This window comes from Culicoides brevitarsis, chromosome 1, assembly GCF_036172545.1.
Source record: "Culicoides brevitarsis isolate CSIRO-B50_1 chromosome 1, AGI_CSIRO_Cbre_v1, whole genome shotgun sequence".
Lineage (NCBI taxonomy): Eukaryota > Metazoa > Arthropoda > Insecta > Diptera > Ceratopogonidae > Culicoides > Culicoides brevitarsis.
In genome coordinates, this window is record NC_087085.1 from 28,916,517 (window position 1) to 28,941,022 (window position 24,506).

A 24,506-nucleotide genomic window follows, 5' to 3' on the forward strand; every position below is an offset into this window, starting at 1 on the left:
AATCTAAATTTTAATAAAAAAAAATAACGATAAGAGCTAAAAATTATAAGAAAATTACCTTAAATATTTTTTTTTCATCTGAAATAATTTTATCAAAACACGTAAACATCCTTCGGCCTCTTTTTTTTTACTAATTTCTGACCTGACAAAAATCCATATTTGACCGGAAACTCATTCAACAAACACATGCCTTGTCATTCGTTCTGTCAGATCCTCTCGGCGTATTTGTTTGTTTGCATTTCAAATTAATTTAAATTTAACTAGACATCCAGCTGCGTCATTAAAGAAAACTATTTTATTTTTCTATCTATCTTTTCAGCTCATCATTAACAGACACATTTGTCCGTAATTTGTTGTTGTCAACCTGAGCAACATGAGCAAAACGAGAAAAAAGTTTGTTTAAACTTCGACTGAACGAGCAGCAACAACAACAAAATCATCAACATCAAGGTAACCATGATAATTTTGTTATTTTACAAGTTTCACTTTGGTTTCGTGTGTTTGCGAACCAAACCGAGCAAAAACAAATTGTTTTAATTTATATTTTTTACGGAATTGTGGTAGAGACAGATTATTTCAGTTTTTAACGAAAAATCTCCAGCAATTTTTGGATGAACGAACAAAATCGGAAAAATTTGGAAATGTAACAGGATTTTAATTAACTTGCGTCTAAATTGCTAAAAAAGAGCAGCTTTCAGCCTTCGAGGCAAAAATTTGCCGAAACAAGCAAATGCTCTTCTGCCGACATTTAAATGATTGATCGGTCCTTCATCACTCATTGAACGCTTTTTATTATCATTTGTTACATACGCACAAAAATCCTGCTTCTCGTCCTTTTCCTTCCCCTCCTCCGAGAAAAAAAAATACCGAAAAACTCGCACCAAACAAGGAAATTTAATTTCATGAACAAGCAACAGAGCATTTTATGAGAGTGCCTAAGGCAAAATCAATTTTTGTCTGAATGTTTTTATTTTTCGCTTTTGTACGATTTCCTCTGTTGATTTTTTGCTCCGTGCCGCCTATTGTCGGGTTTCCTCTAGTAACGCAGAAAAAAAAAGTTTATAATAGCGCACAAAAAAAAAATAAATAAATAAAAATATAAAACAAATTGATTCAAACGTTTCAATATCTTTTAGTCACTCGAATTGGAGGTACGAATGAATAATATTGGAATACATTGCGACGCGAGGCAGACACAGACGGCATAGAGCATGGCCTAGTGGTGCTAGGAAACATTTTTGGTCAAAACTTTTTCTTGACTCCTTGTGGAATTCAACTAGGAAAAAAATTTCGTCTTCAATAATTCAATGATTGGTGTTAAATTTACTGGAAAAAAATATTTATAGACAAGTGGCGTGTGTTTGTATCTGTTTTTGATTGGAATTTTATTTAAAATTGATTTTGTCTCATTTTGATAAAAAAAAATATAACAAAAAAATTAAATAAATAAATGTATGGATGGAGTGTGTGAGCTTTTCAATCATGTTTCAATAAGGTTTCAATTTCGCGTTACGTCAAAGAACAAAGTTTTAATTAATTTTTGACGGATAAAAAGTTTTATTTGGGTTTCGCGATTTTTAACAAAAAAAAAAATTTTAAAATAGTTTTCCAAGAATTCAATTCAAAGCTTTGAAAGAGATTTAAATAATTAATTTTTAAAATATATTTTATGTTTTCTTTTTTTTTAATTCTGTGACCTTTAAATTTAACATGAGTTGTTTTTGAATGAAATTCTTATTTAAAAATAATTAATTTATTAATTTTAAATTATTAAATTTTATTAAATTTTTATTTTTTAATACAAAAAAAAAATAATTTCTTAAATAAGAATAATAGTCTCAAAAAATTTACTTGTTTTTTTTCCTCTAGAATGAGTATAAAATTTTCTTTGATAAATTAATTTTGAAATATAAAATAAAATAAAATTAAATTAAATTAAATTAAATTAAATTAAATTAAATTAAATTAAATTAAATTAAATAAAATAAAATAAAATTAAATAAAAATAAAATAACAGTTTAATGAATATTTCATAAATAAATAATTTTAAAAATTAAAATAAAAATTAAAAATTTAATGAAAATTTTATGATTTTTAATTTAAATTTAAAATTAATAAATTTTATCTAAATTTGTCTATAATTTCTTTATAACATTTTCCAAAAAAAATAAAATTTTGATTTTAATAAAGACTTAAATCAATTAATGTGCCTTTTTAAAATATATTTTATAAATATTTTTTAAAAAAATTATTCTATATTTAAATTATTTTTTAATATTCGTTTTTTAATTGATTAAAAATTAATTTTTTATAATTTAATTTATTTTTCAATTTAATTATTTTATTCAATTTATTTAATTTTCATCATTATTAAAATAAATTAAATAAATAAAAATAATAAATTTCTAATTATTTCAAAAATATTTCTAAAAATTTTTGCAATTACCAATTATTTATTTAAAATTAAAATAAAAAAAACACTTTAAAACCTTAAAAAAATCCCATTTTCATATATTTTTATCGCGACTCCTTCCAAAGAAATTTAACGTATTCATTTAAATTTCCATTATTTTCGTAACCATATCCCATTATTATTTATTTACCCTTCTAATGATTCGCTACACATTGTGGCTCATGGCAAAATTTCCTTTTAAAAATAAATACGTAATCTACTCAAATTTAATGGTTGAAACATCATAAAACATCTCTCTGTCTACACAGAGAAATAAATACTCGGATTTCGCCACGCACAGACACAAACTCATTCAATTACCATAAATGAGAAGGTTTTTGATCAAATTATGTCCCTTAATGGATGGATTATTCACACATAAATACACAAGTGTCATTGATATAAATTGCATCGTGATCTCGTGCCACTCATTCCACAACTTTTTAAATAAAGTAAACAAAATATCCGTAAATATATCCATTGGATTTTCCCTTTTTTTCTTTCTTCGTCAGATAAAAGTAAAAAAAAAATCCTTTTTTCTTCGTCGTCGACCTCCAAATTCAAAGTGCGAGATTATACGATTTGCCGATTCTGGGAAGAGCGAAATTCCGTGTTAATGCCCACGCACTTTCAAGTTTTTTGCGTTTTAAACTTAAACTTTTTTTTTTCCTAGTTAGTCGCATGACTGAGTGAAGAGAGCGAAGAAGTGAAATAATATGCAAATGAGCCGAAATTCCATCCATTTCTCGATATTGGATTTCTTCTGGTGCCACATTGCGAAATATTTATCAGGCAAAGAAAAACAAACAAACAAAGAGCGTTCGAATGTCGACAATTTGTCGGATGTATCGTGAAGCGAGATGACTTTTGTGTGTGTCTGCTTTTTGTTTTGTTTTTGACGAAAAGAGAGCTTTAACAAAATTCCTTCGTTGATTTTGACTTTATTAAACTCCGAGAAAGAGAAAAAGAGAGCGATGTTTGTTTTATTGCCATGTTTGTTTCCGACATATCAGCGGATTTTCCTCGGATTTTCTAAAAAGAAATGAAAAAATGTTCATTAAATAAACATCGAAGTAGAAAAAAAACGCCGCCAAACAAAACAGAATCAAGAAATATTTTACTTTATTAATTCTTTTTCCATTAAAACTCGAAACTTTTTTTAATAGAATTTCGAAGGAAAAATGTACTTTTACCGGCTTTTACTAAAGATATTGTCCCAGGTCACGTGGTTTAAAAATTTTAATTTTAAAAATAAAATTAATTAGAAATTATTTAAGATCGTTTAAGATAAAATTGTTTTTAATAAATAAATATTAATAGACCACGTGGTTAAAAATTTTAGTAAAATACAAGAAATCAATAAAAAATTATTTTTAATTAAATCGAGTGAAATGATTCTAAAATTAGGTAAATTTTAAAATTTAATTAAATAATTTTTTTTGAAAAAAATTAAAAAATTGAAATAGGTTGTAATTAAGAAACCACGTGGTTGAAAATTTATTAAAATAAATTAAATCTGAAATTAAGTTAGAAAAATTTTACAGTAACTTAAACAAAAATGTCAAATTAAATTATTTTAAAGTTAAAATTAAATGTAATTAGTTTAGCTGAAAATAAATATAAATGTTTAAATAAAAAATTAAAAAACCACGTGGTCTTAAATTTATTTAAATAAAAGAAATCAATAAAAATTTATTTAAATTTATTTAAATTGTTCTAAAATTAGGTCAAATAAAATTATTTAAAAGTTTAATTAAATTTAAAGTTTGTTTTAATTTAAAAAAAAATTAAAAAAGTGAAATCGGTCGTAATTAAGAAACCACGTGGTTGTAAAATTATCAAAAAAAAAATAATCTGAAGTTAAATTATTTTTTTTTTAAATTAATAAAATTTAAAAAAAAAATTAATAATTAATTAAGCTGAAAATTAAATTAAAAATAAAAAATTAAAAAAAAACACGTGGTTTTAATTTATGTAAAAAAAATTAATTAATTAATTTAAAATTAAATTAATCAAAACATTTTATATAAAAAAAAATTAAACCACGTTGTTCAAAAAAGACTAAAAAATTAATTAAAAAAAAATTAAATTGAAAAAAAAAATAAAATTACGATAACATCATATTGATCTTTCTCGAAACGACAACTTTTAAAATTTTTTATTCGTTTTCAATTCGCATCAAACTTAATCCGTAATACTTTTCAAACACCAAAATGTAAACGAATTCTGTGGTTCTAAAAATTAATCTCTATGGCGTTCGAATTACTTTTGCTGTGGTTTTAATAAATTTTTGTTTTTCCGATGATAAGCGAAAATACCTTTTAAAATTATCCTGTAAAATTTTCTCCTTGTTCCCTGCCTCGATGATTTTACACAGCATTTTAATTTCCAAAACCGTATCCAATATCACCATTACTCGGTATGCTGCCTCCATTTCAGTTTTATTAAATTTCAATATACAATAAACGTGCCACGTGTATTCTTGCGCTTTGAACGAACATGCAGATATTTTCTAATTCTCCGATATCACATGCAAGCACACATTTGCTGAAATATCACACCAGAAATTTTACTTGAATTTTTTCCAAAAGATAATTTTTTCTTTCTCTCTCTCTCACTTCTGGCGTGTTGTATTAACACACTTTTGAGGATTAGCTTGTGTCGATAATCGGTAGTTGTTGGAATTGTTGAGCGAGAAATTTGTGTTTGAAGAAATTTGACAAGTGTGTTGAGGAAAAACTGCCTAGAAGGAAAGATATTGAACATTCTTCTCGTGCGTTTGTGTGTCAAAAGAAGGAATAAAAAGGAAAAAGAATGCAGAATCATCATCAGAGAGAAATGCAGTTGTGAGTGGTATCAGCTTGCAAGAATTGTCAGGTCAAGGTTTGTATTTCAAGTCGACTGTAGGTACATACACAGACAATTTGAGTTAAGTGGTAACTTTATCAAGTGAATTAAACATAAATAAAATTTTTATCATATTTCAAATAAATTTTTATCGACATTTATCGACATGAAATCTGAGTACAAAATTATAAATTATATTAAATAAAAAAAAAATAAAAACTTAAATAAATGTTTAAGATTAAAATAAAAATTAATTTTTAATGAAATTAAAAAATAATTAATATTTAAAATAATTAATTTAATTTAATTAAATTAAAATACTTTATTCAAGTTTATTGTTTTCGATTTTTTGACAGAATTTTTATAGATTTTTTTTATTCTATAAAATTAAACAAAAAATATTTGTTAAATAAATTCTGGAGTAATTAATTAAAATTTTTTTTTATTATTTTTTATATTTTTTTTTAAATTTAATTTTATTATTTTTATTAATTTTTTTTTTGAATGAATAAAAAATATTATTCCAAAAATTAAATTAAATAAAAAAAAAATAAATTAATTATTTATTACCATTTAATAAATTAATTAAATACAATAAAATGTTTAACAAATTTAATATTAATTTTAAATTTTATTTAAAACTTTTTTTATAATCTAATCTTATAAATAACTTTGGGATTTTAACATACACGTTAAATTTCGTTATTATAATTTATTTATATCTTGATCCTTTAATTGGCTAACTGCCAAGAATAATTTTTTTAGGATTTTCATATAAAAAGTTAATTTTTTTATAAAAAATATTTTTTTACTTTTTTTTTTTTAATTTTTTTACTTTTTTTTAAATTTTTTAAAACTTTATTTTATGTAAAAGGTGAAAATTTCTGAAAAAAATAAACAAAATTTCTTCAACGCAGTAATTTAAGTAAAATATCCTAACCATGTCTTTGATGATAAATTTAATGAAAACCTTTACTGAAATTTCTCAAGAACTCAAAAATACGAAAGCAATTTGTGTCAAATATGGTTCAAATCAAGCAAAAATTTATATGTCACCAAAAAACCCAAGAATTCATCGAAAATCTATCAATTTCAAGAATTTTTGTGGCGAAAGAAAGACCATCAAACCTTCATGAAATTGACATGAATTCAATTTATAATAAAATTGTCTTCATTTTATCTCACATCAAACTCAAAATTAGACCACATTGTTATAACCTGTGGCTCACACACTCGTACACACCTTCCGTTTATGATCCCTTCCTGACCCAATTTGTCGGTTACCGCCCATGTAATTCCATCATCGCCTACACTTTCTCCCAAGCACATGCCGGCAAACACTGTAAAACCACAATAATTACTACCTTTCCTCAATTGCAACTTCGTGAATGTCGAACGTCGCATATTTCGTACGTCGATCTAGATCATTAAATTTACAATGTGAAATTGGAAATTCCATCTAGAAATCTCTTTGTCTACTGGCTGCGACTGTAATTCAAATTAAAATTCCCATTTCAAACCCAAAGTTTTGATGTCTTTTGTTGATGTTTCATTGAAAATGTATCTCTGTCGCTATGATGTCCTTTTTAGATACAATGTTACGAGAACTTGTGAGAAATTCTGCATTGCTTGGATAATAAATTATTTTGTTTGTCCTCGTTTCATGCAATTCGCATATTTTGATTGTTGTCAGACTCGAAACACTACACGCCAGAGTGTTTGCTTTGGTGTGAATATGCGAAGAAAATTGTCACAAACATTTTGAAAAGGTCAATGAAAATGTCATTTGTTATACTTTGTCCTATGTTTCGTCTTCTTCGTCGTTGATGTTTCTGACTTGGTTCCGGATCATACAAAAAAAAGTTGTCCTTAGAAAGATGACCAAAAATGATATCGTATTTTATTTTAATATTTTTCCTCGTCACCAAAAATTCGATTAAATAAACAATTGATTTTTTTTTTGACCCAGTTTGCATTTTGAAATGTCCAAATCCAATAAATATCTGAATTTATGCTTTATGATAAATTTAAAAAAATTATCTTAGTTAATTAATATTTAAAAATGTTAGTCCCAGTGCACATTTTGAATGTTAGAAAATTTTAAATTTTTGCCCAGTGCACATTTTTATTATTTATTTATTTTTTTTTTTTGACTAAAATTAATTAGTTACTCAAAGTATCAAAGTAAATTTAATAATTTTACGGAAACATACAAACCGTCCTGATTTTTTTGCCCAATGCACATTTTAAAATTTTTGTTTCGGTGCAAATTTTTTGTCCAGATGAATATATGAATATATGAAAGTTATTTCTTTTCCAGAGTTTGATTTAAAAGATATTTTAAAATATCCCAATGCATATTTTCAAACTCTTTAAGATCTTCGAAACGTCTTGATATTTTATCCCAATGCACAATTTTACCAAGATGTAACAACAGGGTGAAACATTTGATCAATAAAAAAAATGAAATTTTAACACATTCTGAATTTTTGGCCCAGTGCACATTTTAAAATTTTAGGAAGTTTTAAAATGTATGCCACAATTTATAATTTTATCTTAATATGGAAGATAGTCCTAGAATAAAATTAAGAAATATAGAGAATTGGATCAAAAATGAAAGACATGATTAAATTTTTGCCCAATGCACATTTTCAAATTTTTGTTTCGGTGCAAATTTTTCGTCCTAATGAATATTTAAAAAAATTTCTCTTTAAATGATATTTTGAAAAATCCCAATGCACATTTTAAAAGGTAACTCATGTTGAAACATTTGAACAATAAAAAATTATGAAATTTTAAAACTGTCTGAATTTTTGACCCAGTGCACATTTTAATAAAAATAAAGATCAATTAATTGTCCCAATACACATTTTTGCCACAAAAAGACGCCAATCTCTCAAAACATCGCAATTTTTTCTTAAATAATAAAAAAAACAAACATCAGACTTTTTTTTCTATTCGTCTCATGGTCTCCAGATGAGAATAAATTAACGGTCATTTTTCTCCATGTCACAACTTGACAACAAAACTCGCATAAATACAGGGAAAAAAGTCATAATTTGTTACTTTCCATATTAGTTCGAAAAAGTTTTTGTCCCATGCTCGGATATTAAATTTCATTTTTGTTTCATGACTTCATGATGGCATATTGGAGTGAGATGAGGTCCACTGAGAGATAGCAAAATTTACTAACTTTCCTATTCACTTATCACCAATGTTGGATGTTGTTCTTCGGACATTTTGAGATATTATTATTATTAGTAGTGAGCCACAATAAAATAAAATTAAAATATGTACACAAGAAAGTCCCCAGCAATTTTTGGAAGAGCAACCAATGTGTGTGTGTGTGTGTCGACGAAGAAACCGCATATCAAGTACAGACATGCAAAATGTACTTTTCATTTCTCTTGTTAAAATAAATTGTATACACAAAAGATGTCTTTATTATCGTAAAAAGAGAATATTTTGGACTTTCTGGTGATATAAATTTCGTAAATAAACGAATGAAATGAAAAACAGACTGGATGTGAGTTAAAAGTGTCTTTCTCTGATAGAATTTAATTTTGACAAAGTTAATCCCTGTGGCTAAACCAACATGAAATGTAACGAAATGTGGTTAAAGAGAGTTTCAGGTCTGTTAAATTTAACCGAAATTTTAGGTGCTCGGTTCAAGCTACTTTTTTTTTTTGCTCGAGCTGGGTTGTTGTTTGGGATTCAGTTTTTAAAAGGGATTTGATGGTCTCAGAAGATTTTAAATTGATAAAAAAAAATAAAATATTTTGCTACATTTGGCAATAATCGGTTGAAATAGCTTATTTTTACTCAAATAGCTTTTCGAATTATACAGTTGCTAAGTGACGAAAATATTTTCAGTTCAATAAAAAATTTTTGGAAAATTTTATTTTTTTGTGGAATTTTCCCTGAATTTTCCATGATTTTTCCTCTTTTTTTAAGAAGATTATTGAGAATATAAATTTTGTAACGCAATAAGTTAAATTCTGCTTTACGAATCTTTTCAAATATTTTTTCAATGTCATTGAATTTAAAAATAAAAAAAATCATTGTTTCTTTTAAAAATACTCATATTGATTGCAGGTATTGAGTATTTGAGGTTTATTGAGGTTTTGAGTTATATTTCAAAAAATAAAAAAAAATACAAAAAATTACCAATTCTACAGGGACCATTTATTTTTTTATGTTTTGATTAAAAAATTTTCATGTTTTAAATAAAAAAAAAATGTTGTTAAATTTAATTTAATAATAAAAAAAATAAATTATGACATTTTTGATAAAAAAAAAATGAGTTTTAGTTCGAAAACTTTTTTTGAAATAAAAAAAATATTTTAAAATAAAAAAAATAAATTATGAAATTTTCGATAAAAAAAATGAGTTGTAATTCGAAAACTTGTTTTAACTTTATAAAAAAAATATATATTTTAAGAATAAAAAAAATATATGAAATTTTCGATAAAAAAATCAGTTTTAGTTTGAAAACTTTTTTCAAATTTATAAAAAAAAAATTATGAAATTTTCGATAAAAAAATCAGTTTTAGTTCGAAAACTTTTTTCAAATTTTTAGTTCAAAAACTTTTTTCAAATTTATAAAAAAAAAAATATTTTAAGAAATAAAAATAAATAAATTATGAAATTTTCGATAAAAAAAAATGAGTTTTAGTTCGAAAACTTTTTTTAAATTTGTAAAAAAAATATTTTAAAAATAAAAAAATAAGTTATAAAATTTTCGAAAAAAAATAATTTTTAGTTCAAAAACTTTTTTCAAATTTATAAAAAAAAAAATTTTAAGAATAAAAAAAATAAATTAGGAAATTTTTGATAAAAAAATAAGTTTTAGTTCAAAAACTTTTTTCAAATTTATAAAAAAAAAATATTTTAAACATAAAAAAAATAAATTAGGAAATTTTTGATAAAAAAATAATTTATAAAAAAAAAATATTTTAAGAATAAAAAAAATAAATTATGAAATTTTTGATAAAAAAAATTTAATTTTAGTTCGAAAACTTTTTTTGAATTTATAAAAAAATATTTTGTCATTAAATATATTTTTTTTTAAATATATAATTATATATTTCAATAATTTGTAATTTAATAAAAAAATGATAATTAATATTTTATATTAAACAAAGCAAAATAAATTAAATTTCATTAAAAAGATAATTAATAATAAAATATAAAAAAAAATCTATAAAATTTCTTTAAATAGAAAAAAATCTCTTCTTCCAAAAATGTACTAAATGACCTCAAGACGTACATACATCGCATTAAATTAACTACACTTGACAACTGGCACAAATCAAAGTTGATTTACCTTGTCAGTTATTTCTCTCATTTCAAGTTAACTTAATTGTGTTTATTTCATTTTCCCAACATTCATTTTCTTGACCATCGCAGTGCGTTTCACAAGAGATTTCATTTCAAGCCAATTCATATTTCAAATCAAATTACGTGTCTTTGTCTCGTGTCGCACTGAACCGTGGATGTCCATCCATTTGTTTGTTCGCCAAGCCAAAGCACAATTTTTTGAAAGTCATTTACTTTTGTAAGTCATCTCCGCTGTTCCCATCAAAAAAAAAAAAAAAGAAAATTGTGTGCGTTATCAGGAGAGACAACGACGCGTTGTCATCGTCAGTTGAAGTGTGTGTTTGTGTGTGAGTTGATGAGATGATGATGATGATGACGCCGAGAAATACTCAAGAGGAACCAAAAAACCGTATAGAAAAACATTTAATGATCAAAAATTTAATGTGTGTGCCATCGTATTGTATTTCATTTTGTTTTCAAGGCTCATGTAGCAACAATAAAAGACGAATGACGGAGAGAGAGGAAGACAAAAAAAACAATCTAATCATTGTTCGGCACAAACGACGACGACAAAAAATCCATTTTCGGGGATGTTGGCAACAATTTTGTTTACATTTCACGAAAATCATAGTGATGAAGAGCTGTTTTTGTTTAAGATTTGTAAATAAAAGTACACGCGCGAGTGGTTACCTTCTCCTTATTAGACGTCGTCAACGAATTTTGATGAAGAGCCGAGATATTGTTTCGCTAATTTAGAGGGCGATGGACAAAAAGACGAGGCAAAATTTGCTCTATTTTTGATTGATTGTCGTTCTGAAGCATGGAAGCGCGACAAATAAAGAAAACAAAAATAAGAGATATGACAACGAAAAATAAGCAAAAAGCATGCCATGTGTAAACGTCAAGTGTTGTCGTTTTTAGATGAAATCAAGAGATAGAATGACACGAGTTACGAGAAAACACTTAAAAATATCTTGATTAGCTTTGTTTTTGTCAACAACACTTCTCTATCGGAATTATTATTATTATTGAGTTGATTTTTTCTTGATGATTATATCTCTTAAAAAAACAAGTGTCGCTTGAGACATTTATATAAAAAAAATATTTTTTTTACATTTTTTTTGTCTTAACGGAATTATTGAAGAAAATATTAATTTTATGATTTTTTACACAAATAAGTTTAAAAATTATTTAAAAAAAAATTAATTAAAAAAATTAATAAATGCGAAACAAATTATTTCTCACTTAAAAATTTCCATAAATAATATTTATTTTCTTCAAATAAATTTTTTAAGCCGTTTTAAGAGCTTTTAATATTTATAAAAATACAAAAAAAAAAAAACAAGAAAGAAAATCTATTTTTAGCATTCTATTTTCATGGATTTTTTAAACGTGCGTTCAAAATTTGCCTAAAGCAGTAAACAATTAATTAAATTTTTACCGAAAACGAAAAATATTTGAAGGTCAGGTGAATTTTAAAGGTGATAAGAAATATTTCTTTCACTTTTCTTATCAACGAAATGAGTAAAAAAAAATATTTTCTTAAAATAATTGATTGTCAAATTCAATAATTTGAATAACTGCCTCGATAGTTCAGTGGCAGAACGTTAGTCTCATAATCTAAAGGTCCTCAGTTCGATCCTGAGTCGGGGCAGATTTTTTTGTTTCAAAAAAAAAATAATTTTAAATTTTAATATTTAATTATTGATTTTTAATTAATATTTATTCATCAAATAATAATTAATTTATTTTAATTAATTAAATAAAATTAAATTAAAATTCAGTAAAATTATTTTAATTTAAAAAATGCCAATTTAAATAATATTTTATCAAAAAGTCAATAAATTTAAATTATAAATTTTTAAATATTTAAATAAATATTTTTTTTTTATAATTTCTAATTAAAATTTATTTTTATTTATTTTTTTAAATATTAAAATTAAAAAATATTTTTAAATTAATAATTATTTATGTAGTTTATTAAAATTTTATAATTCATTAAATTAATAATTTATTTAATATTTTTAATTAATTAAATTTAATTAAAAAATACCAATTTAGATAATTTATTTCATAACTCAAAAATTTTATTTAAACAATTAAATATTTTTTTTATTAATTTATTTATTTATTATTTTATTTACTAAAAAATTTACTAAGAAAATTTTATTTAAACAATTAAATATTTTTTTTATTAATTTATTTATTTATTATTTTATTTACTAAAAAATTTACTAAGAAATTTAAATTAAAAAAATTTTAATTAAAAAAAATTAAGCAAATATTATTAAAAACAAAATAAAAATAACTTTGAAACCTACAAAAAATGTCAAGAAAATTAAATTAACCTAATTTTTAATTTGATCCAGTTCATTTATTTATATTTCTGCATCTTTCAAATCTTCTCTTGCATTAAAATTATCTTTTTCTGGTCAATCTAATCTACAGAAAGCCGTAATTAAACTTCATTAGGTACCATCACTACCAATCTACTCGTCTCATTTTCTTCTAGCCACAAATTCAAATGAATTTCATTTAAATGCAAATATAATCTTCTTTAATTACAACTTCAATAGCAACAAAAATAATAATAATATCAACAACAACAACAATTCACATAAATATTGACACTTTACAAGTAAAAGCGACACACACCATCATTATGATAATAATAACACAATTTTATTTAAATTTAATCACATTTGCCTCGTAACACATAATAATAATGCAAAAGAATGAAAGTAATAACGGCAATAATAAATACATACAACAAAGGCTCCAGTGTGAAAAATATATCGAGAAAATGATAATTTTGCACTGCACACAAACGCCACACATAAGTTGATTGGGAAGGTTTTTATTCTTCCATCACTTTTGTTCGTTCGCTCACAGTTTTATATATGTTGATGATGATGATGATGATGTTGATATGAGAGATAATACCTTGTTATTTGTGTGTGAATAAATAATAAAATAATAATAATACCAGGAACGTTTTTCACTTTCACTCACCTTTTAATGGGGCAACTCCATGCCCAGAAATGGATTTAATAGCATGGAAAAACAAACAATGGCTCGTTGATGTCCCTTGTGAGGGTAACTGTTGACTACTATTAAATCATGTTATTTTTCATGCATGGTTGATCATTTATCATACACACTTTACTTAACACTCCTCTTCTCTTTTGGTTCGGATTTTGAAACAAAATGTGTGTGTTTGGGGGAAAAATGGAAACGAGAGAAAGTGGAAAATAATCTGAAACCTTTTACTTTTACTCTGACAGTAAATATAATAAAGGACAGGGATGGACAAGGGTCATTTTTTTATTCATTTTCAAATTTGCCTTTTTTGATGAAATATTTTTTTTTTAAATTTCAGAAAATTTATTAAATAAAATAATTAAAAAAAACAAACTTAAAAAAAAATTAATATTTTATGCATAAAAATGGCTAAATTTATTTTTATTTTTTTTTATCGTAAATTAAGTAAATTTTATTAAAATTAATTATTTAATTATTAAAAAAGATTAAAAATTAATTTTTGCACTTAAATCAATTATATATTTTTTAAATTTTTAGCCTTAATTTTATTTAAAAAAAATATTAAGTCAAAATTAATTTTAAAAATTAAACAAAATTATTATTTTGAGACAAGTTTATAAAGTATACTTTTTTAATTTTATTAAATGATTTAATTTTATTTTTTTTTTTATTTTTAATTATTTTATACACAAAAATTAAATTAAATTTAAATTTTAAAATTTAACTTTTTAATATTAACTTTTTTATTATTTCAGCTTTTAATTATTAGAAATAAAATTTATAAGTCAAAATTAAATTAATTTTATTATTTTGGGACTTTAAAAAATTATTTTGGGAAAGTAATTTTTTTAATAAAACTTTTTAATAAGTTTTTTATTTTTAATTATTTTAATATATTTTTCTTACTATTTTATTTTATTTTATTTTTTTATTCTTATTTATTTATTTATTTATTTTTTTTTTGATAAAAATAACAATAAAAAAAATTAAGAGAATTTTTTAACTATTTCTATTCCATTTTTTTTTTAAATATTTTATTAAAAAATAATAATTTTAAAAATGTTTTTTTTATTTCCAAAAATATATAAATAATATAAAAAAAAATCAAAGACTAAAACTTAAGAATAATCAAATCACCGCCCCTGTCAGAAAACAAACATGAAAAGTCGAAAAAAAACTTTATCGTTTATTCAAATTTTTTCGACTGGACATCGGACAAAACATTGAATAAAGTTGTTAGACGCCATTCTTCGATGGTAACAATAAAAATTATCGTTATTATTATTATTTTTTTCGACATGTATGTATTGCTGTGGGTGTTGGATAACTTTTTAGAGATGTTGCGCGTGTTACAATAAAAAATCTCTGTTCAGTTGCGATGTGAAAAAGTGAAAGATGAGCAGCTACCGTTATGACAACAAAGTTTTTTGGACGAGCGGGAAAATTGATTTTCTTTTTTTATTTTACTGTTCGGTAACAATTTTTTCCGCGAATCCGAGCGTAGATGAAAAAACGACCTTGAAACATTTTGTTTGAAGTTTACTTTGCAAGTTTGTGGTTTTTTAGTGGTTTTTATTATTTTATTAAATTTTGTATAAGAAAGTGGAATTCTTTACATTTTTCATAAATAAAAAATTAATTAAAAAGGGGATTTTTCGCGGTTTTATGTTAAAATTCATTTTCTTGAAAAAAAATGGTTTTTTGAATGGAAAAGCGACCAAAAATCGATTAATTTTGTCATTTGTTAAGAAATTTCACCACTTTCGAGTCTCTTGTCTAATGAAATTAACAAATTTTGCTTAATTTACATTCATTTGCGACAATTCCAGAAAGCATGTCATGTCAAACTGACAATTATTCCTAATCAAATATAAAATAAAGTACGTGATTTAGCGTAATTTGATTTTCTTTAGAAATACTCGGTGTGTGTGAGTTGTCATCATTCAGGCACAGACGACAGACGGCAAAAACACACAGAGTCGCTGTAAAAGTTAAAATGATACACTTTTTATGGTTCTAACATCATCAAATTTACACTCGCAAATTTTATTGCTTTTTACGCAAGTACACAAAATCCGATTTAATCTAAAATACCAGAGATTTTTGCGAGAACGACGCAGACAAACACACATGACACAACACAAAATCAATGCGTGTTTGTGTGTTTTTGGTGCTGAGTCAGTTAAATTTAAATTACGATTAGCAAATAATTTTACATTTATTTGATTAACTCGAGGTTTTCGCTAGAAAAGTGAATGAGTTTAAGTAACTGACTGTTTTTGTGTGGATTCGTAAGATGGAGATGAGTGTGTTTGATAAGAAGTTATTAAGATTTTTTATTGTAATTTGTGAAAAATTTATGTAGAAAAGAAGTAAAAAAATTTAGCGCGAGTAATTTTTTGAAAAAAAAAACATTTTTTGACTTTTTTTTATTTATTTTAATTTTAAATAAATAAACTTTTGAAAATCAAAATAAAAAAATAATTAAGTTAAAATAAATTTTAAAATATAATTAAATATAATTAATAAAATTATATTTTAAAATAAATTAAATTTTTCAAAAAAAAAAAAATTCTGCAAAATAAAAGGAAATATTTTTATTGTTAAGAAAATTAATAAAAAAAAAAACTAATAATTCTTAAAAAATTGTAATTAAGGATTGAAAAAATTTAAAAATGAAACGGAAAATATTTCTATTTATAATATTTATTTTTAATTTATTTTTTTTTTTAATTTTTAAACTAAATAACAAAAAAAATAAAATTAAAAAAAAATATTTAAAAAAAGAATTAATTATCATTAAAAAACTTAATAATTAAAGCTTGAAAAAAATTAAAAATGAAATCGAAAAATATTTCTATCTTAAATAATGATTTATTTTGTATTTAAATTTTTTTTTTAAATAATTTTTTGAAATTTTGAAATAAAAAAATGAGATGGAAATCAATAATAAAAAAAAAAAAATTAATTTTTTTTTTAAAAAAAATGACAAAAACAGTAAAATATTATCAAGATAATTTCACAAAAAAACGACATCAAAAATGTGAAAAATAAGACTTAAAGAATTGTAAAATTTAAAAAAAAGCTTTGAAAAATTACATTATTTTACATATTTATAACTTATTGAAAAATAAAAGAAAAATTTCTAAGAAAATTAAAGTTTTAAGCACTGAAAATCTTTACAAAAAAGACGTATTGTATCAATTTTGCACGAAAACTTTTGTTGAAATTTTGAAAAACCAAAAATTTTGCATGCAAAAGGTAATTTTTTAAAGTATTTTTCACAATTTTTATAATTTCATTAATTACAGTTTAATTATTTTATTTAATTAATTAATTTTAATTTTATTAATAAATTCAATTAAAATGTTTAGTTCCTAAAATATTTTAAAATATTTTCTAATTTTCTATTTATTTTTTTTTATATAAATATTTTTCTTAGATTTGTTATGAGTTTTTTTTATTAAATTTTAATTCAATTAAATATTAAATTATTTAAAATAAATTTTATTTTTTAACAAAAAAAAAAATAATAAAAGTATTGAAAAAATTATTCAAATTAATTAGAATTAAAAAAAAATGAGAAAATTTATTTGATTTAATAAAATATATATTTATGCCTAAATTGGGTATTTAACAGTCAAATCTTAAGAGAAACATAAATTTTCGACAAAAATAAAAATATTTCACACAAACGTGACGTTGTAAAATTTATGACAAGAAACAGGATCGACTCAAAAAAAAACAAGGAAAACGAGAAGGAAGTTTTATAATACAATCAATTTGTTTTCATTACCCAACTCGAAGCAAGACGTTATATTTTGTTTTTTTCTCCATAACTAAGTAGGATGTCATTCTCGTGTCTCAAGCTGAGCTACGCACGACATGGCACCATATTTTCCATTTCCAACAACATTCCATCATAAAACACAAGACACGAAATTTTTTATTGTTTTTACACTCTTTTAACTTTATATTATCACTTCCTTAAAAAAAAGTTGCTCTTGTTGCTGTTGCTGCTTTGATGGCGCGCACTTAAATACACTCCCATTACATCTGCATATAACGAGGCCTGAGAGACTCGAGATAAACCGTTTCATTATGTGTTGAATGCGAGAGTACTTGAGGGTGTGTCGCTCGCGCGTATCAGCTGGCAAGCGAGTGGATGAGCGATGCCGACGACGAAGACAAAGACGCGCAATGTGACATTACATTCCTCATTTCATCAAAACCTAATAAAAAGCAAACTTTTTTATTACATTTACCCCCCCCTCTTCTTCACCGAATGATAATAATAAACTTTTGATTTGCACGCATCATGTAAAAAATCGTCATTTTCGACGACGACGACGGCGTGACTGCGAGCGGAGTTACTCGAGCGAAGATAGAGATGAGAAAAATATAAAATAAAGAATGTGGTTTTACATCTTTTTTGTAAATGAATTTTATGGAAAAATCAAAGATTCGTTTTTGTTTGATTTCTGTCTGTCTGTTTATAAATAAATTTTTATACATATTCAGTTATTTTAATTTTTCTACTAATTATCATTATTTAATTTTTTTAATAAGCTAATAATTAATTAATTTAACAATTTTTTAAAATAAAATTACAAAATAAATTTGTTTTTTTTTATTTTAATACATATTTTTTAGAAAATTAATTTTAAAAAATTATACAAAATGTCTTAAAACTATTTTTTCATTAAAATTAATTTAATAAGATTTTTTAATTTATTTATTAATTTAATTTTTTTAAATCTTCAGAAAAAAAAATCTTATATTTTAGAAATTTTTTATTATTATTTTATTTATTTATTTATTTTTATTTTATTTAATTTTTTTTTACAAAAATATATTTTTAGACAAACTTTTTTTTAAATTATGCAAAATTCCTTAAAAACTAAATTTATTATTAAAATTAATTAAATTAGATAAGATTTTTTAATTTTTTATTTATGTATTTTTGAAATTATTTTTTTTTTAAATATTTTAAATTTTTTTATTATTATATTTATTTATTTATTTTATTTTATTTTTAGGTATTATTTTTTTTTTTTTGAATTTGGGAAAATTTACAAATAATCTTAAAAAATATTTTTTTAAAATCTTTAATTTAAATTAATGTTAAAATTTAAAAAAATCTTTTAAAAAAATTTTAAATTAAAAAAAATGCGCTAAAGCTCCCATAAAAAAAACATAATTTATTTCATCCTTTTTTTTCACGTCCTCATCCCATATATACTTATATGCGGTTCTTACACCAACTAATATTTCGATTGTCAATACAAACACGCACCGCAACACACAAACAAACTCACTCCGTTTCACCGTCGAGAGTGATGGATTACATTAAGGACGTTGTTGTTCTTTTGATTTTTCTTTCCCACACTCGCACTCACTCACACAGAGGAAACTCCGCGTATTACACGACGATCCTGATGATGATGATGGTGCGTGCTGTCTTGACAGTTTTTTTTTCTTGCTCTGGTAACAACATTATGTAATCCGTAGAATGATCTTATGTAACCCCAATTTCACTCATTTTTTTCGTCGACGTCGTCTAAACAATACAATTTCAGTACACTTGAGGAATTCACAAAATCTGAGTAAAAAATTATTTTTTCGTACAAAGAGAGAACTTATGTAATAATACTGAAAAAAATGCATGTTTTGCAATTAAAAATATTCACAAGATATTAAAAATTTAAAAAAATTAAAATTAAAACAGAAAGATTGTACATTGGGGCAAAATTTTAGAATGTTCATTGGGGTGAGATTTAAAAATGTGCATTGGGTTGAAATTCTAGAATGTGAAGTGGGGCAAAGTTAAGAACGTACATAGGGGTAGTATTTCGAAATTTGTGTTGGGGCACATTTTTAAATATCCATTGGGTCGAAACTCGAATGTTCAATATAAAATTTTGCCCCAGTGCACATTTTAATTTTTTTCTACATGCAAATTTTAAAATGGGTTCCCAATGTTCACTTAAGGACTTTGCCCCAGTGCATATTTTCAAGTGTATTTATTTGTACATTATAAGATTTTGACCCAATACACATTCTTAATTTCACCCCAATGCAAAATTTTAACTTTGCCCCAAGACATATTCTGCAATTTCAACCCAAATCACATTTTAAAAACTTGCCCCAGTGTGAAATGTTTTTTATTGTTGGTACCCAATTTTCTAAATGTTCATGTCTCGCTGATATTTTAACTTACGAGACATGAATTTTTCATCGTATACTAAAAATATATAGCATAAAAAGTGGAAAATATGTCTGCTTAAGTATGCACAACAATTTCCATGTCATGCTTAGAGGCCTCTTCGCTATAAGCGAAAAATGTGAGAAACGAGTGAAAAAGTACATTAAGTTACAGAGATTTACGCACACACACACGAAAAGTTAGCTTTTTTTGCGTTGAACGTCGCTCATCATAATTGTTATTATCCTTATTGATGTGGAAAAAATGGGAAAACTTTTTGTATTGAGGTCATTTACGTGGATGAGTGGCGGTTCTACTTTAACCTAGTCATCCTTCCAATCATTCATTCCTCAAAAAAGGGAACATTTTCCGGACTGACGTGATTCTTATCGCCTACCGGCTTATCCACGGTGATGTGGGTTCTTCCAATTTCCTCAAGTTAAAGAGGAAAAAAAACGAAACTCTTTAAAAAAAATTTCGGGTTTTTCTCCTTCGAAATTGACATTGAACGTCAGATGAAGCGAAAAACAATTAGGAATGTTCCGCTGTAATTATTCGCTCTTCTAGGTCAACTCCCAGCAAAATTAATTGTTTTTCACTGTCTCTCGTATACACGACATCATTATACTTGTAAAACTAAAAAACAAAAAATAAAACGAATGAGGAAGAAAACTGAATGAAACCAATGCATAGAAGAGGCAACAACAAACAACGACGTCAACAAAAAGTGTGGAGCAAAAAAAGGATTAAACAAACATTTTCTCTCGTTTTTAAAGCAAACGAAATAAATTCTGCCAACATTTTTTCTCTCACATTTTATTTCATTTTATATACATTTAAAGGAGTTCTCTTGCTGTGTCTAAGCAAAGTTTTGTATTAAGATAGAGCGAAATGAAGGAGTACATGACGATACTTTTTTTACACTTTTGCACTAAAAAACGTTTGAACTTCTTATTTGGATGAGATTTTTTTTAAAGGAAATTTTGAAAAGTTGCGATTTTGTGGATAAATTGTCTATTTTAAGATAAAATTACTTCAACTCGAAATTTATTTTAAAAAAATGGAAAAATATTTTTTTTTTATGTTTTTTTTTTAATTTTAAAAAATATTTTTAAAAAGATAATTGGAGATGATTTTTAAATTTTTACAAATAAAAAAATATTTAATAATTTCTGAAATATTTTTAATAAAATTAAATAAATATTTTAAATAATATAAAAATAAAATTAATTATTTTTCATTAATTTATTAAAAAATTTAAATTTTTGAAAAGACTTTTCTGATAGGTTTTTAGATTTATTTTGTTATCAAAACTTCAATTTTAGTACTAATAATTTATAAAATTTGTCCTTTTTCTTCGTTTAAGTGTAGTTTTGCAATTTTATTTAAACTTCCCAGATGTAATGGAGACGCCTGGCATTTATTAAAATAAAATTTATTAAAAATAAAAAAATAATAATAAATTAAAATTATTAAATAATAAATTGGTTAACCCAAATTTAATTTAAAAATTATTTCAAAAAGTAATTAAAAATTGTTCTGAATTAAATAAGTTAATTAAATTAAAATTTTTTTTTTTTTTTTTGAAAATTTAAAAAAAAATTATTTTTTTTTTCTCAAAAAAAAATTTTTTTTCAAAATTGTTTTTTTTTGAAAGAATTTTCATCAAAATGCACGAAAAAATAAAAATTTCAAGCCTTTTTAAATATTAAATAAAAACATAAATAAATAAATTAATATTGAAAATTCTTTTGAATTTTTTTAATTAAATAAAAAAAACTTTATGATTAAGAAATTTTAAGATTCATAGTTAACAAAAAAAACGTTGGAAATTAAAAAAAAAATATGCTAACCAATAAATTTTTACGTTAAACTACTTTTTCATTCTCTGAGCCAAAAATCATCAAAATCGAAAATTTTTTGAATATATTTTTAAAATTTTTTTTTGAAAAAAATAATTTTTTTTTTCATAATTAAAAAACACGCTTTGATCAATTTTTCACTACTTCATCATGCTTTTTAACCAGTTTTTTTATCTACAAACTTTTTTTTATACTTTTCGGGTACAATTAAATTTATGACTCGGTACTACTAAAGACATTTATTGCACAATCATTGTACTCGAGTCTTCTTCGTTACATTCATTCCGTGCTCATTTTCTCTCGAATGACTGACTGACTGTCGACTATGTAAACAAACACCGAGGGAACTCACAAAAAATTTCGAGAGAGAAAAAAAATTGTAAGAAGATATAATTTTAATTTCTGTGCCGTGTAATTGTACAAGAGTGCATTCCAGAGCTAAAATATAAAGAACATTTGTACCGAAAAAATTATTATTATGCAGGAAGTTGTGCATTCATTCACAGAAAAAAAAACAACAATATAACGAAAGTTTTTGTCCCGGCAATATTTTCAGCTTTTGCGAAGGAAACTTCGTTCATATTTTACGTTCCCCAAAATGGCAAATGAAATGTTTATGCAAGGGCGAGCACTTCCTCTTGGAACGAAAGAATTCCTTTTCTTTTCAATTTCTTTCTTGTTTCGTTCTGTAACGAAATGATTTTCCGAAAAAAAAGAAATTAAAACTAGAAGACGAAGCAGGAATTTATGCAAACAAGTTACGGTGCAACTTTAAATTGTTTTTTTTTTCGACATCGTTCTTTATTGTATAATTGCAACTATGCGAAATTAAATCGGAGTAATTATTATTATTATAAGTCTTCTTAGAAAGGTATTAAGGAAAGAAGAAAAATTTGTTGAAACACAAATAAAAGACAATAAAAGTGTTGAAAAGTGGAGAGCAGCACTTTTATTTTGTAAATAATTTTGAAGTGAAATTTAAATGAAAAGTTTTTTTTTCAAACAAAGACTTATTTAAGAGTTTCGTCGTTGCCCGTAAAAGACCTAATAATTAAACGTAGACTATTTTATTCCAATTATTAATTAAAATATTAGCAAATTGCGCTACGGAAATGAAACAATTAAAGATTTTGTTGATTTTTATCGTTTGTTAATTAAAGAAAAATTGTTAGACTGCATTTTAAAAAAATTATTTTTATGAAAAAAAAAATAAATTTTATTAAAAAATTATGTACCTACCTATTATTATTTAGTTTTGATTGCAGTTTACAAAATAATTAAAAAAAAAAAATTAAAATAAATTTATAATTTAATTATCTATAATTAATTTATTTTCCTTAAAATTTAAAAAAATAATTTAAATGAAATAAATAAATTTATTTAAATAATACAAATTGTAGTAGAAACTAAGTAGAAGCACAAATTTAATTCAAAAATTAAAATAAAATCTTTCATTATACCTAATTATACCTAAATTATTTTTTATTTAAATTAGAAGTTAAAACATATTCATATAATTTATTTTTTAAATAATTAATAAATGAAATTGCAAAATATTTATCATTTTCTTGTTTTTTATATTTTTTTTTAATTAAAAAAATCGAAATATTCATTAATTTATAAATATTTTATAAATAAAAAAAATTTAAATAAATAAATAATAAAAATAAAAAATAAACATTTATTAATAAATAATTAATTATTTAAATATTTAATTTAATTTTTTTTTTAATAATTATAAGAAAAATTCTTTACTTTTTTTAAACATTTTTATAAGAATTCGATATAAATTATTTTTTTTTTTAAATTTAATTAATTTTTATAATTCTTATTTTTCTAAATCAACATCGATGTTTACCTTTTTCAAAAATTAAAATAAAAATTAAAAAAAAAACAAATAAAAAATTTATTTAAGTTTTTTTGTAAAGGTAAAAAAAATTAAAATATGTAATTTCAATTTTTATTTAATAATTTTTGTTATAATTTTCTCACCTTCTATTAATTAAACTTCAAAAAAATTATAATTAAAAACTTTCTCAAATATTATAATTGACCTTTTTTTTATAAAATTCCATTAAAAACCTTGTCTAAAACAAAACTTCAAGAAAATTTTCTTTAAATGTGTCAAAAATTCCTTTTTTATAAAAAAAAAACTTTTCAAATTATCCCGTGAAAATATTAGTTTCGAAACTATTCACGATATTGCACTCTGTCTCTCTCTTTTTTCTCATTTTATCACCAAAACGAGCAAGTCGCATCAATCTTTTACCTGTTTATTGAATTAACAAACTCCGAACAGACGTTAAACGTACACTTTTTTGTCTTCTCTAAGCCGTGCTGAAAAAAAATCCAATACATCATTGTCAAAGCAAACATTTCTCCATTTGATCATTGATGCATCACACTAGAGCTAATCAAACTTGTGTATTTGTATAGAAAAATGTCATTTATAGTAATGATGGAGGAGCTTTCCCTCTCCATTCATTCATTGAGCCATTCAATATTTTTTTTGTCGTCGTCGTCGATAGATGGAATTGACATGCAGGTTAAATGCTACTTGATTTTCTTTTCAAAACATATTCAATTCGATCATTCGAATGCTTTTTTGCTGAAAAAAATGAAAAGTTTTCAATAGATTGAAGAGGGATTGAAAGGATTATACATTCTAATGTCAAATCCTTTATTTTTTTGCATATTCGGGTTTTTTTTCTTTTTTTTTATTTTTTGGGACAAATCATTCATATGCTAAACTATTATATGCTTTTTAGAAATTTTTTTG

General features: G+C 23.5%; 2 protein-coding genes and 1 non-coding gene across 3 annotated transcripts in view; 2 read left to right on the top strand and 1 right to left on the bottom strand.

Moving 5' to 3' along the window:
- Positions 1-24,506, bottom strand: part of LOC134827586 (zinc finger protein ZFMSA12A-like) — a 230,213-nt gene that overhangs the window by 26,633 nt on the left and 179,074 nt on the right. The window lies entirely within an intron of this gene.
- LOC134827592 (uncharacterized) overlaps positions 5,692-24,506 on the top strand; it is a 145,266-nt gene continuing 126,451 nt past the window's right edge. Inside the window, exon 1 of the mRNA XM_063840311.1 lies at positions 5,692-5,703. The gene's annotated coding sequence lies outside the window, so the exon portion shown is untranslated. The remainder of the gene's footprint in view (positions 5,704-24,506) is intronic.
- On the top strand, positions 12,201-12,272 carry Trnam-cau (transfer RNA methionine (anticodon CAU)). The gene has a single exon. It is a non-coding gene; the product is annotated as a tRNA-Met (tRNA).